The sequence below is a fragment of the Lolium rigidum genome, chromosome 7, assembly GCF_022539505.1.
Source record: "Lolium rigidum isolate FL_2022 chromosome 7, APGP_CSIRO_Lrig_0.1, whole genome shotgun sequence".
In the NCBI taxonomy this organism is placed as follows: domain Eukaryota; kingdom Viridiplantae; phylum Streptophyta; class Magnoliopsida; order Poales; family Poaceae; genus Lolium; species Lolium rigidum.
The window spans coordinates 222,937,276-222,952,433 of NC_061514.1; positions in this window are offsets into that span (position 1 = coordinate 222,937,276).

Here is a 15,158-nt window from a genome sequence, read left to right on the forward strand (position 1 = left end):
GGCCCCACACGTGGTGGCGGCGCGGCCCAAGGGGGGGCGCGCCCCCCTAGTGTGAGGAGGCCCCGTGGCCCCTCCGACTCCGTCTCTTCACCTATTTAAGCCGTCTCGACCTAAAACATCGATACCAATTGACGAAACTCCAGAAAGACTCCAGGGGCACCGCCACCATCGCGAAACTCCATTTCGGGGGACAGAAGTCTCTGTTCCGGCACCCTGCCGGGACGGGGAAGTGCCCCCGGAAGCCATCTCCATCAACGCCATCGCCTCCATCATGCTCCGTGAGTAGTTCCCCCATGGACTACGGGTTCTAGCTGTAGCTAGTTGGTATTCTCTCCCCCATGTACTTCAATACAATGATCTCATGAGCTGCCTTACATGATTGAGATTCATCTCGATGTAATCGGTGTTGTGTTTGTTGGGATCCGATGGATTGTTACATTATGATTAGTCTATCTATAAAGTTTGTGAAGTTATTGTTGCTGCAATCTTGTTATGTTTAATGCTTGTCACTAGGGCCCGAGTGGCATGATATTAGATTTAAGCTCTATATTTATTGCTTAGATTGTATCTACAAGTTGTTTGCACATGTCTATGTCCGGAACCCGAGGCCCCAGAGTGACAGCAACTGGGATAACTGGAGGGGAAGGCTTAGGTATGATGATCACATGTTTTCACGGAGTGTTAATGCTTTGCTCCGGTGCTCTATTAAAAGGAGTACCTGAATTTTCAGTAGATTCCCTAGAGGCCCGGCTGGTAGGACAAAAGATGTTGTACAAGTTTCTCATTGAGAGCACGTATGACTATATATGGAAAACATGCCTACATGATTAATAATCTTGATGTTCTGTCTTAATGCTATTTCAATCCTATCAATTGCCCAACTGTAATTTGTTCACCCAACGCTTGTTATTGGAGAGTTACCACTAGTGTAGATAGCTAGGAACCCCGGTCCATCTCTCATCATCATATACTCGTTCTACATGTCATTGGAAGTAGTATCAACTATTTTCTGGTGCCATTGCCTCTGTGTTATCTATTACTCGCTGTTGTGTTACTCGTTACTACTTGCTCTCATATTACTCGCTGCTTTCACATCACCCCTGTTACTAGTGCTTTTCCAGGTGCAGCTGAATTGACAACTCAGTTGTTAAGGCTTATAAGTATTCTTTACCTCCCCTTGTGTCGAATCAATAAATTTGGGTTTTACTTCCCTCGAAGACTGTTGCGATCCCCTATACTTGTGGGTTATCACATAGCTTTATTTGCAAGTTCACTTGGATTGATATTGTTCGCTGCAAATTCTCCATCATGGGTATACCTCGCGATACTAAAGTCGCCATATTACCATCCACTACAAGAAAAGGTACAACTCTGAGTACCTCTGTTGCTCTTGATTCTTAAGCATGATGAGCCTCTTGGCCATATCTTATGCACCCCATAGTAAGTGATGGGAAACATCATGATCATGGCTATGCCATCCTAATTGGTTATCTTTACATGCTTACCTTAAGTATGTTACCCTACTTGCCAATTCACACATACACACCTTTCTAGTGAATTGATAGTATCATCATGATCTTGGTGTACCCTCATTTTGTGATGAGTATGCCTACCTACCTAGGGTATGTCGAATATTGTTGATCTCCATCACCCCTCTTAGTGTGGATTGGTTAAAATCACAAATCTGAAAGTATTCCCCCTCTTATGTTGACAACATACATGCTTACCTTCAGCAAGTATGACTCTTTTGACTCTACCCCTATCAATTTCATATTGTCATGATGAATATCATCACGGCCATATGGTGTGCTAGTTCCATCATGAAACTTTAGGTTGGGAACCCCTCAAGGCTTACCTTGTTGTAAAAGTTTTTGTTAAAACCTTGGGCGAGTCGATCTTACCTGAGTATGTGTTTATGAAAAGAAAAGATCTTGGCAAAGATGGTGAGAAAGAGAAAGTGGTTGTTTTTATGAAAACATTGGCGCCTAAGTATTCACCCATGCCAATTACTTCGCGCAACCACATTACCCAAATGTGGGCACATGCTTAGTCTTTAGTTCATTAAATCTGGCGTGAGACACCTCACAACTCTCAGGAGGGTGACGATGACCCTTGACGCCGGGTTGCGCTATGGAGGAGGCAAAACACTGTAGTTGCCTACAGCCGGACGAATACTGAGGGTCTTCTGACGTGGCGCCGGGGACACGCTCAATTAAGGAGGTGTGCTGCCGGGGTGCCGGGAAGGTTAAGCCCGCAGGGAAAGACTCATGCCAGGGGAGATGAGAAAAAGTATGAGATTGGTGATCCAAGACTCGCATACTTGTGTATGACGAACCGGGGATGATCTCGGTGAATTTACCAGTTCTTGTGGGGAAAGTGTGCAAACTCTGCAGAGTTAAATCTATTCGAATAGCCGCGTCCGCGGTCATGGACGATTGGAATGGCCGTTGCTTAGCCTGATGAATTTTGATTTATAATGTTTGGTAAATGAAAGGAAAGAACTTGTTTTGAAGTACCGGAAGGGTACGGGAAAGGTTGTGTCGACCATATGGAGATGGTCGGAAAAGACAAACAAAATTGGGCATCCCCATTCTAGTGTTTTCATGAAGAGGAACTCTTCTGAAGTGTCTTCTTCAACAAAGATATAGAGATGTCATAGGATATCTTTTGAAGTATCTTCTTCAACAAAGATATAGAGATGTCGTAGAACTTCCCATAGTGTCCCCTTCAACTGAGAAGTAGAGATGCTATATCCACAAGGGAAGCTGATTCTCTTTCACATGCTATATCCACAAGAGAAACTGATTCTCTTTCACATGCTATATCCACAAGAGAAACTGATTCTCTTTCACATGCTATATCCACAAGAGAAACTAGACTTCCTCTCTTATCTTCTTGAGTTAGCACTAGTTAGCACCTTCTTGGTGGTTTGCAAGTACAGTTCCAAATGTACTCACGGCTTTGTCCCTGGCTATTAACTTGGCCAGACTATGAGGAGGACTATGAAGACGATGGAGGTTACCAAGACGACTACGCGAGCTAGGATGATCTCCCAGTCAGCTGCATGTAGATATAAGGCATGACTTGGGCCCGACACTGTTGATGTGTATCCGCTGCACTTGTGTGATGAACTTGCCCGAAGTGGCGTTTATGTAAGACTAGGTCATGTGACCCGTTTATTGTAATACTTATTTATTCGGTACTTTGTAATGGATGATGTAACTCTGGATTTTCAGTTCGGTTATATGCTCACGACCCACTGATCATGGGATCGTGAGTTGGATGCATAACAGGGTATTTCGGATAGCTTGTCCGGAGTCCCCACATTTGCCTTGCTTCTTCAATTTCCCACGTGCATATATATGCACATGTTTACCGCAAGAATTCATGCATGTTGTATGGCATTCTCTGAGCTAAGCTAGGGCCGGCGTGTCAATATTTCGACTTTTCAACATATGGAAGTTGTGCTAACAGATCCACTAGTAAAGTAACCCGGCTTTTTGACTTTTCCTGAGCTTCCTTCACGTACGACCTGCACAGCTGCACTCCCACGTGCATTTTCTCTTCACTTTAGCTTCTTGTCTCTCTCTAGCGCACACTCGAGGGTCGACAAAGCCCCCAAAATCAGCCAAAGCTTCTCTCTTCTTCAATTTGGAGCACACCGAAATGTATAAAATTATATATATTTCAAACGTATTCGAATTCATTTAGTTGTTTTTCATTTAAATTAGGGTTAACTGCACTTTTAGTCCCTTAAGTCTTAAGGAAGTCTTATTTGGTCCATCAACTCTGTTTTGGTCTAAATCTACCCTCAAACTCAAGTATAATTTTGGTCCTTAACATCGGTTTAATGATGGTTGACCGGTTTTTGACTCTCCTTTTCTGCCATCAAGTAGATTTTAGTCCATTTGAAAATTGAGTTTAAGATTTTTTACTTGGTTGGTCCTTCAAACCTGAGATGTACGTAGTTTTAGTCCATTTGAAAATCGAGTTTAATTTTAAGTTCAAATATGAACTTCTCGGTACTTTACAAAGAAAATGTAGAACTACTTTTGGCTACACACTGTGACTGCTCGTGAATTACTTTTTAGTTGTGGATAAGTTCAGTGCAGGAATGGGAGAACCCGCTGATTGCTGACCCACATGTATGAACTGTCCTAAAATTTGAGAATTGGCCTAGCTAGACTTGCTTGCCAGCGAAATTTGAACAACCGGAATATTTCCCGCTTCCACACACACCCGGCACCGCTTATGTTTTCAGATGCACCGGGAAATGTCCCTTCTACCCGTTAGTCTTCTTAACTATAACGCATAAACACGGCGAGAGGGCGAAGGGTATTTAGGAAACTATGTCTCGATTCCAAGGCCCGCATAACCAGCACTCCATACCTGCACCGAGCCGCGCGACACATTCAGTTTCCCCACCAACTCCAAACCCACACCCGGCCAGCAGCCGGGTGACACCTGCAGTTTTCCCCAATTGGAGGAACCCTAGACCAACCTCCGGCCACATCCAGCAGAGCCCTCCCTCCCGCTACTTCACCATCGTGTTCGGCAGACACATCGTCGGCGTGCTCCGGTGTAACATCCCAAGAGTAACACCTTTGTCCCTTTTACCTTTCTTGCATTGTTATCATATCATCATGTTGCATTCATGCATATCACCACCTTTTGGATTTTATAAAATTGCATTTGGTTTTGGCTTTGCTTTGTTGCTTGTTGTTCTTCCTCTTTTCCTCTCTCTTGGTTCATCCCCTTCCTCTTGTGATGTTTCAAGAAAAGCTAACAAGCCTAAACCTATCCCTCTACTTGACCTACTTTCAAATAGGTCATGCCAAAAATTTCTATTTTTCCTTGGTTGCTATAAGCCTACTCCTTCCTTTTCTTTTGTAATGCACATGGTTTAAATCTTGAGTTTGGCTTCTTCCTTCTCAGGTGGTTGAACTATTCAGGTTTAGCCAAATATTTTGAATACCAACTATTTTGCTTTCTACTAAAATCTCTATGGCTTTCTCTAATTCTTTTCTTCTTTTATTTCCTCAAGCCTACCATGTTGGTATACAATGCTTGAGTTCTTTCCTGAACTCAAAATGCGGTTCAACTTCAAATTTGTCTCATCTCAAATTTCAGAAAAGTTTGTAAAGGTAAGGGAAGAAATAAAAACAGAAAACAGAAAAATGAAAAGAAAACCTAAAACTAACTGCCCAGCCTAGCTAATCTAATCTATCCAGCTCAAACCGGTGGCTTACTAACCCAACCCATCTAGCTAGCCTAGTTAACGCAGCAGCCCAACCCAGTGATAACGTGGAGAAGCTGTTCCTGTACATCCTCTTCCTCCCTGTATGAACAGGTCGAGCACCGCATGATCCCCTCCCTTTCACCACCGATGCTTGCCACCTGCCTTTTTCCTCCTTAAAATGCCATGAGTCTGGCCCCGAGCCCTAGCTCCTTTCCTCCCTCTCCTGCGTCTCCATCTGTTCTCTCGCCACTCCTCTGCAAGTAACAGAGAGGGTTTTTTTTCCCGTCGCTGCCGTCGCCCACCGCCGTCGCCATGGCCTGCCTCGAGCCAACCTGAGTGGGGGAATCGAACCGCCGCGCTGCCGTCTTCGTCCTGGACTGCTTCACGGAACGTGGGACGCCAAGCTCTGCTCGTTTTCTTCTCCGCGGCCGCGCCTTCTTCCCGGAGTCCGTCGCCGTCGCCTCGTCTCCGTTCGTCCTCGAGACGTTTCGTTTCTCCCGGCAGCCTCCCGGTGAGCAGTCGCCCCTATCCAACTTTTTCCCCGACGTTTTCCTTCATCACAGCGACGACGCCGTCGTCGGCCGGTCCGCACAGCCGTAGGTTAATTAGCTCGCAGATGAACCTGTTCTCCCCGTCGTTGGTGCATGAAGGTCGACATTAGTTGCCGTATCGATGCGGGGAAGCCTCCTGCATGACGACGTCCACTTGCCCGTAGCTGAAGCATAGGCTGAACGATGCGGCGTCGAACCTTTTCCTGTCGCGCAGCCCTGTCCGTTGCGGTCGTCCGACTCTGGTTTCTCTCCAGTAAACGGTGTCATGTTTCTTCAGTTAGACAGAAGTTCAGTTAAACGGCAAGACAGGTTATACTAGCTGCAGCTTCAAACTTTTCAAAAACGAACTGCTATCGCAGTGGTATCTGTGACGATCCCTCACTCTGGCTAACCAAGTTCAATCCCACATCGGACCTTTAAAAGGTTTTGCTTTCTCCATGTTCAGCTCCCAGAACTGGCAAATTGCACAACCTTTTACGTAGCTAGCTGCAGGTCAGATGCAAAACGTTCAGGCACCAAACTCTTGGTTTTGTTTTAGCTTTCAAATAACAGGGATTTTAGCACTTCAACACCTAGATACGCTCAACTCCATCAGCACCACACCGTGGGTCTCCAGAAAAACATCGCCCACGTCGACCATCTTCGCTGTCTCTCAACTGTCACGAATTTCAGAAACAATGCCTTTCTTTCTTCAGTTAAAACTTTCAGTAACGTGAGAGCCTTTTTCTTCTCTAAAACTTATAACTCCTCAACCATATTTTCAAATCTGATAAATTTTATATCTATTTGTATTATAAAAGGATGAGAAGAATTCAAATATCACCATGTCATGCATCATTGACCGCATCCCTGGTTCGGCCAAATAAAAATTGCAGTAACAACTAAATGTTATGTGAGGGTGTTCCATTATTTCTTGCTATATTTGAACACCCCACTTAATTTTGTGATGTATGAAACCCTTGCACCTCATGCATCATATTGCGCATTGCATACTTGTATTGATTTGTGCCTTTACTTTTCCTGTATGTGCTATTTGCTTCTTCTCGAGTAGACGCCGACGCAGAGCAGTACGAGCAGGAGTACGAGCACCCCTAGGAGGATCGTGTCGGTGCTTCTACCTCTAATCTGACAGGCGAGCCCACCCCTTCACCTATTTTACATTTACATGCTCGTTTGATCTATTGCTATCCTTATGTTGCGATTCTGTTGTGTCACGTGTCCTATCCACCTGTTACCTATATCTCCGAGATACACCTCCTCGCCCTACCTGTTGTTTGTTATTTGCTAGCTTTGCGAGTCGTAGGCGAGTTTAGGGTTTTTGTTGATATCTCGAAATGTTCGGGATATCTTGTTGGGATGTTGACACATGTACTACCTTTTCAAAATGATGATGATAACTTTTACTACAACTTAAAATTGCTAAGGGATATAATATGCAGAGGCATCTCGTGAGCCCCTTTGGCGAAAGCATCGGAACTTTGAATTGCTAATGTCCCCTAGGACCCGAGTTCTTGTTATCTGTTTCTAAGATTGAGCGCGCTAACCACTCGCGGGAGGTTTTATCGGGACCCCCCATCACCCATTACCATTTCTCAAGTCTGTTGAAAAGGGGGTCACAACCTTGGTTTTATTTGTCTATGCCATGTATGCCATGCTTTACTTACTGTTGCCTTCGGGTGTTTATTACTGTTGCCTTCGGGTGTTTATTACTGTTGCCTTCGGGTGTTTACTTCTGTACTGTACCCCGCGGAACGTTTAGCGAAGCGTGTGGTTCGCACGCCTAGCCGTTAACGCAAACCCTGAGTCCGCATCGGAGTACGGCCGAACTTCGTTTCGGGTAGCTTAGTCGGGTGCCCCCCCTAGGCATTCTTGTTGATTTGGGAACGGTCTTGTTGTGAGACTCCGCCGTAATTAAGCGGGTTCGAGCATGCGTGTATGGTAACATTGGTGCACCCTTTGCAGGGTTAAATCTTATCGATAAGCCGTGTCCGCGGTTATGGACGACTTGGAGCTGTTTAACTCGATCATAGAACAACTTACACCTAATGTTGTCGCTAATAACTTGCTAATTACTTGTATAGTAAGTTAGCCCTACTATAATGGAATGGATATAAAATTTGGCAACTGTGTGAGTGCCTTGTTAGTACCTCTTGGCTAAGGGGGATCACATTGGCTGGGTTGTTGATTGCAGAGTATAGAACTGCTAGAATATGTGCTCTCTCACCTTCTCTATTAGACGGATGTTGTAGCGTGTCTCTAATGGATAGTGCTTTGCTGCCGCTAAACTCCACCATAAGCCGGGCGAAGTTTACACCGCCCACCAGCGAGCATAGCTGGTCTTGTCTCGCAAGTACGTGCCATTTGGTACTTACCCTCGTTTTTCTCCCTCTTTTTCCGGAACACGCTTTTCGACAAACAGGTACGACAGATGATGAGCAGTACGCAGATGGCTACTTTGTCGAGTTCACGGACGACGACTTCGTTGCGTAGCAGGATCGTTCCTAACGCAGCAGCCTGTGGCTTGTTGGTTATGGGAACACCGCTTGATTATCTTCAGGACTCTTAGTCCCATTTGGTTCTTGTCTGTACCCAGACTATTTGGCTATCTTATGTATGATGTAATGTTGGGACATGTGTCCTCTGAGTGTCATTTGGATCTTGCTCATTAGAGCGTTGCCATATATATGAACCTTATTTCCATCTTTTGTGTTATACATAGTCATGTTGTGATATTCAAGCTGTATTCTACCCTTGTATCCTGTGCATAGTGTGTGTATGTGTGAAGTGCACAGGAAGGTGAAGCACTCAGGCTTGGAAAGCCTATCGTGAGCCTTAGAGGTGGGTGTTGTGTGCATGGGCGTGTCGAGCTGTTGCTTGGCCTACCCATATGCTTGGGAATGCGAGGCGACCTCACGGTCCTTTGTAGTGACCTCATGCACATAAACCCCTCTTACCTGCTGATACGTCTCCGACGTATCGATAATTTCTTATGTTCTATGCCATATTATTGATGATACCTACATGTTTTATGCACACTTTATGTCATATTCGTGCATTTTCTGGAACTAACCTATTAACAAGATGCCGAAGTGCCGGTTCCTGTTTTCTCGCTGTTTTTGGTTTCGAAATCCTAGTAACGAAATATTCTCGGAATTGGACGAAACGAAGACCCAGGGGCCTATTTTGCCACGAACCTTCCAGAAGACCGAAGAGCATACGAAGTGGGGCCACGAGGTGGCGACACCACAAGGCGGCGCGGCCTAGGAGGGGCCCGCGCCGCCCTATGGTGTGGGCCCCTCGTTAGCCCCCCGACTCTGCCCTTCCGCCTACTTAAAGCCTCCGTCGCGAAACCCCTGAGGCGAAAAACCACGATACGGAAAACCTTACTGAGACGCCGCCGCCGCCGATCCCATCTCGGGGGATTATGGAGATCTCCTCCGGCACCCTGCCGGAGAGGGGATTCATCTCCCGGAGGACTCTACACCGCCATGGTCGCCTCCGGAGTGATGAGTGAGTAGTTCACCCCTGGACTATGGGTCCATAGCGGTAGCTAGATGGTTGTCTTCTCCTCATTGTGCTTCATTGTTGGATCTTGTGAGCTGCCTAACATGATCAAGATCATCTATCCGTAATGCTATATGTTGTGTTTGTCGGGATCCGATGGATAGAGAATACCATGTCATGTTAATTATCAAGTTATTACATATGTGTTGTTTATGATCTTGCATGCTCTCCGTTACTAGTAGAGGCTCTGGCCAAGTTTTTGCTTTTAACTCCAAGAGGGAGTATTTATGCTCGATAGTGGGTTCATGCTCGCATTGACACCGGGACGATGATGAGAAAGTTCTAAGGTTGTGTTGTGCTTGTTGCCACTAGGGATAAAACATTGGCGCTATGTCCGAGGATGTAGTTGTTGATTACATTACGCACCATACTTAATGCAATTGTCTGTTGCTTTGCAACTTAATACTGGAAGGGGTTCGGACGATAACTCTGAAGGTGGACTTTTTAGGCATAGATGCGGTTGGATGGCGGTCTATGTACTTTGTCGTAATGCCCAATTAAATCTCACTATACTTATCATGTCATGTATGTGCATTGTTATGCCCTCTCTATTTGTCAATTGCCCGACTGTAATTTGTTCACCCAACATGCTTTTATCTTATGGGAGAGACACCTCTAGTGAACTGTGGACCCCGGTCCATTCTTTTAATACTGAAATACAAATCTGCTGCAATACTTGTTTTACTATTTTCTCTCGCAAACAATCATCTTCCACACAATACGGTTAATCCTTTGTTACAGCAAGCCGGTGAGATTGACAACCTCACTCGTTTCGTTGGGGCAAAGTACTTTGGTTGTGTTGTGCGGGTTCCACGTTGGCGCCGGAATCTCCGGTGTTGCGCCGCACTACATCCCGCCGCCATCAACCTTCAACGTGCTTCTTGACTCCTACTCGGTTCGATTAAACCTTGGTTTCTTACTGAGGGAAACTTGCCGCTGTGCGCATCACACCTTCCTCTTGGGGTTCCCAACGGACGTGTCAACTACACGCATCAAGCAAATTTCTGGCGCCGTTGCCGGGGACCTGAAGAAAAGTTACACCACGGAGATCTCTAACTCCCACGTCAACTTTGCGCCAGCAACAAATTTCTAGCGCCGTTGCCGGGGAGATCAAGACACGCTGCAAGGGGAGTCTCCACTTCCCAATCTCTTTACTTTGTTTTTGTCTTGCTTTATTTTATTTACTACTTTGTTTGCTGCATTATATCAAAACACAAAAAAATTAGTTGCTAGCTTTACTTTATTTACTGTCTTGTTTGCTATATCAAAAATACAAAAAAAAATAATTTAGTTACTTGCATTTACTTTACTTATTTCATCATGTTTCCTTTTAATTTTACCGCAAAGAACATACCGGTAGGACAAGGGTCTATAATTGGGAGGAACAATATAGAAGAATTTTTCACCCATGTTAGTACCGTTGAAGATTTTGAAGATAGACACTTGGTAGAACTTGCTCCTACTTATGAAATTGCTGCTGCTGCTTTAGTTCGCCTGTTGGAAACTAAATTTGTTAATCTAAATCCTATAATCCAACACATGTTTCTTACACTTGGTGATATGTAAGTGGGGGAAAAGAAAGATTTTGTTTTAGAAACCCTTCTTAGAGAATTTGGTGGTCTAGCAAGAGAGGCTAGAAAGGTCTTCGCTAAATTTAATATGCTTGGTTCTCATACTAATTTTGTTGGTCTCCTTGAAAAAATGGATATGGATAGGATAAGGTACACTAATAATATTAATGATGGTGGGGAGATCAAAGCACCAATACCATGTAAACTCCTAGCTATGAATGATGCACTAGAAAATAACTATGCTTGGCTTGTTCCAGAAAATTTGTTTGATGAGAGTAGCAAGCCCAAGACTAATGAGAAGGGAGACGCTGAAACTTATGTATCCAATATACTATGCATGGTTGAGAAAACTCCAAACCCCGCTGTAGGTGCACCACCCTTCGATGTTACTTGATATACACTTTCTGCGCCTAGCTGAAAGGCGTTAAAGAAAAGCGCTTATGGGAGACAACCCATGTTTTTACTCCAGTATTTTTGTTTTATATTTGTGTCTTGGAAGTTGTTTACTACTTTAGCAACCTCTCCTTATCTTAGTTTTGAGTTTTGTTGTGCCAAGTAAAGTCTTTGATAGTAAAGTAAGTACTAGATTTGGATTACTGCGCGAGTTACAGATTTCTTTGCTGTCACGAATCTGGGTCTACCTCCCTGTAGGAAGCTCAGAAAATTAAGCCAATTTACGTGCATGATCCTCAGATATGTACGCAACTTTCATTCAATTTGAGCATTTTCTTTTGAGCAAGTCTGGTGGCCTAATAAAATCCATCTTTACGGACTATTCTGTTTCGACAGATTCTGTCTTTTATTTCGCATTGCCTCTTTTGCTATGTTGGATGAATTTCTTTGATCCATTAATATCCAGTAGCTTTATGCAATGTCCAGAAGTGTTAAGAATGATTGTGTCACCTCTGAACATGTGAATTTTTATTATGCACTAACCCTCTAATGAGTTGTTTCGAGTTTGGTGTGGAGGAAGTTTTCAAGGATCAAGAGAGGAGTATGATGCAATATGATCAAGGAGAGTGAAAGCTCTAAGCTTGGGGATGCCCCGGTGGTTCACCCCTGTATATTATAAGAAGACTCAAGCGTCTAAGCTTGGGGATGCCCAAGGCATCCCCTTCTTCATCGACAACATTATCAGGTTCCTCCCTTGAAACTATATTTTTATTCCGTCACATCTTATGTACTTTGCTTGGAGCGTCGGTTTGTTTTTGTTTTTGTTTTGTTTGAATAAAATGTATCCTAGCATTCACTTTATGGGAGAGAGACACGCTCCGCTGTAGCATATGGACAAATATGTCCTTAGGCTCTACTCATAGTATTCATGGCGAAGTTTCTTCTTCGTTAAATTGTTATATGGTTGGAATTGGAAAATACTACATGTAGTAACTCTAAAATGTCTTGGATAATTTGATACTTGGCAATTGTTGTGCTCATGTTTAAGCTCTTGCATCATATACTTTGCACCCATTAATGAAGAAATACTTAGAGCTTGCTAATTTGGTTTGCATATTTGGTTTCTCTAGAGTCTAGATAATATCTAGTATTGAGTTTTGAACAACAAGGAAGACGGTGTAGAGTCTTATAATGTTTACAATATGTCTTTTATGTGAGTTTTGCTGTACCGTTCATCCTTGTGTTTGTTTCAAATAACCTTGCTAGCCTAAACCTTGTATCGAGAGGGAATACTTCTCATGCATCCAAAATCCTTGAGCCAACCACTATGCCATTCGTGTCCACCATACCTACCTACTACATGGTATTTATCCGCCATTCCAAAGTAAATTGCTTGAGTGCTACCTTTAAAATTCCATCATTCACCTTTGCAATATATAGCTCATGGGACAAATAGCTTAAAAACTATTGTGGTATTGAATATGTACTTATGCACTTTATCTCTTATTAAGTTGCTTGTTGTGCGATAACCATGCTTCGGGGACGCCATCAACTATTCTTTGTTGAATATCATGTGAGTTGCTATGCATGTCCGTCTTGTCCGAAGCAAGAGAGATCTACCACCTTCATGGTTGGAGCATGCATATTGTTAGAGAAGAACTTTGGGCCGCTAACTAAAGCCATGATTCATGGTGGAAGTTTCAGTTTGGACATATATCCTCAATCTCATATGAGAATAATAATTGTTGCCACATGCTTATGCATTAAAGAGGAGTCCATTATCTGTTGTCCATGTTGTCCCGGTATGGATGTCTAAGTTGAGAATAATCAAAAGCGAGAAATCCAAAATGCGAGCTTTCTCCTTAGACCTTTGTACGGGCGGCATGGAGGTACCCCATTGTGACACTTGGTCAAAACATGTGCATTGCAAAGATCCGGTAGTCCAAGTTAATTAGGACAAGGTGCGGGCACTATTAGTATACTATGCATGAGACTTGCAACTTGTAAGATATAATGTACATAACTCATATGCTTTATTACTACCGTTGACAAAATTGTTTCATGTTTTCAAAATAAAAGCTCTAGCACAAATATAGCAATCGATGCTTTCCTCGTTGAAGGACCATTCTCTTTACTTTTATGTTGAGTCAGTTCACCTATCTCTCTCCACCTCAAGAAGCAAACACTTGTGATTAACTGTGCATTGATTCCTACATATTTGCATATTGTACTTGTTATATTACTCTATGTTGACAATTATCCATGAGATATACATGTTACAAGTTGAAAGCAACCGCTGAAACTTAATCTTCCTTTGTGTTGCTTCAATGCCTTTACTTTGATTTATTGCTTTATGAGTTAACTCTTATGCAAGACTTATTAATACTTGTCTGGAAGTACTATTCATGAAAAGTCTTTGCTTTATGATTCACTTGTTTACTCATGTCATTACCATTGTTTTGATCGCTGCATCCACTACATATGTTTACAAATAGTATGATCAAGGTTATGATGGCATATCACTTCAGAAATTATCTTTGTTATCGTTTTACCTGCTCGGGACGAGCGGAACTAAGCTTGGGGATGCTTGATACGTCTCCGACATATCGATAATTTCTTATGTTCTATGCCATATTATTGATGATACCTACATGTTTTATGCACACTTTATGTCATATTCGTGCATTTTCCGGAACTAACCTATTAACAAGATGCCGAAGTGCCGGTTCCTATTTTCTCGCTGTTTTTGGTTTCAGAAATCCTAGTAACGAAATATTCTCGGAATTGGACGAAACGAAGACCCGGGGGCCTATTTTGCCACGAACCTTCCGGAAGACCGAAGAGCATACGAAGTGGGGCCACGAGGTGGCGACACCACAAGGCGGCGTGGCCTAGGAGGGGCCCGCGCCGCCTATGGTGTGGGCCCCTCGTTAGCCCCCGACTCCGCCCTTCCGCCTACTTAAAGCCTCCGTCGCGAAACCCCGAGGCGAAAAACCACGATACGGAAAACCTTGCGAGACGCCGCCGCCGCCGATCCCATCTCGGGGGATTCGGGAGATCTCCTCCGGCACCCTGCCGGAGAGGGGATTCATCTCCCGGAGGACTCTACACCGCCATGGTCGCCTCCGGAGTGATGAGTGAGTAGTTCACCCCTGGACTATGGGTCCATAGCGGTAGCTAGATGGTTGTCTTCTCCTCATTGTGCTTCATTGTTGGATCTTGTGAGCTGCCTAACATGATCAAGATCATCTATCTGTAATGCTATATGTTGTGTTTGTCGGGATCCGATGGATAGAGAATACCATGTCATGTTAATTATCAAGTTATTACATATGTGTTGTTTATGATCTTGCATGCTCTCCGTTACTAGTAGAGGCTCGGCCAAGTTTTTGCTTTTAACTCCAAGAGGGAGTATTTATGCTCGATAGTGGGTTCATGCCCGCATTGACACTCGGGACGAGTGACGGAAAGTTCTAAGGTTGTGTTGTGTTGTTGCCACTAGGGATAAAACATTGGCGCTATGTCCGAGGATGTAGTTGTTGATTACATTACGCACCATACTTAATGCAATTGTACTGTTGCTTTGCAACTTAATACTGGAAGGGGTTCGGACGATAACCTGAAGGTGGACTTTTTAGGCATAGATGCAGTTGGATGGCGGTCTATGTACTTTGTCGTAATGCCCAATTAAATCTCACTATACTTATCATGTCATGTATGTGCATTTGTTGACGTCAGAAACCCCCTGGCGGGCAGAGACGGTCAACACGGTAGAGCCGGGGAACAACTAGGGCTGCGGCCGGCCCCGATCCCTCGCAGCGACGGCCCGCAAAGCCTCCT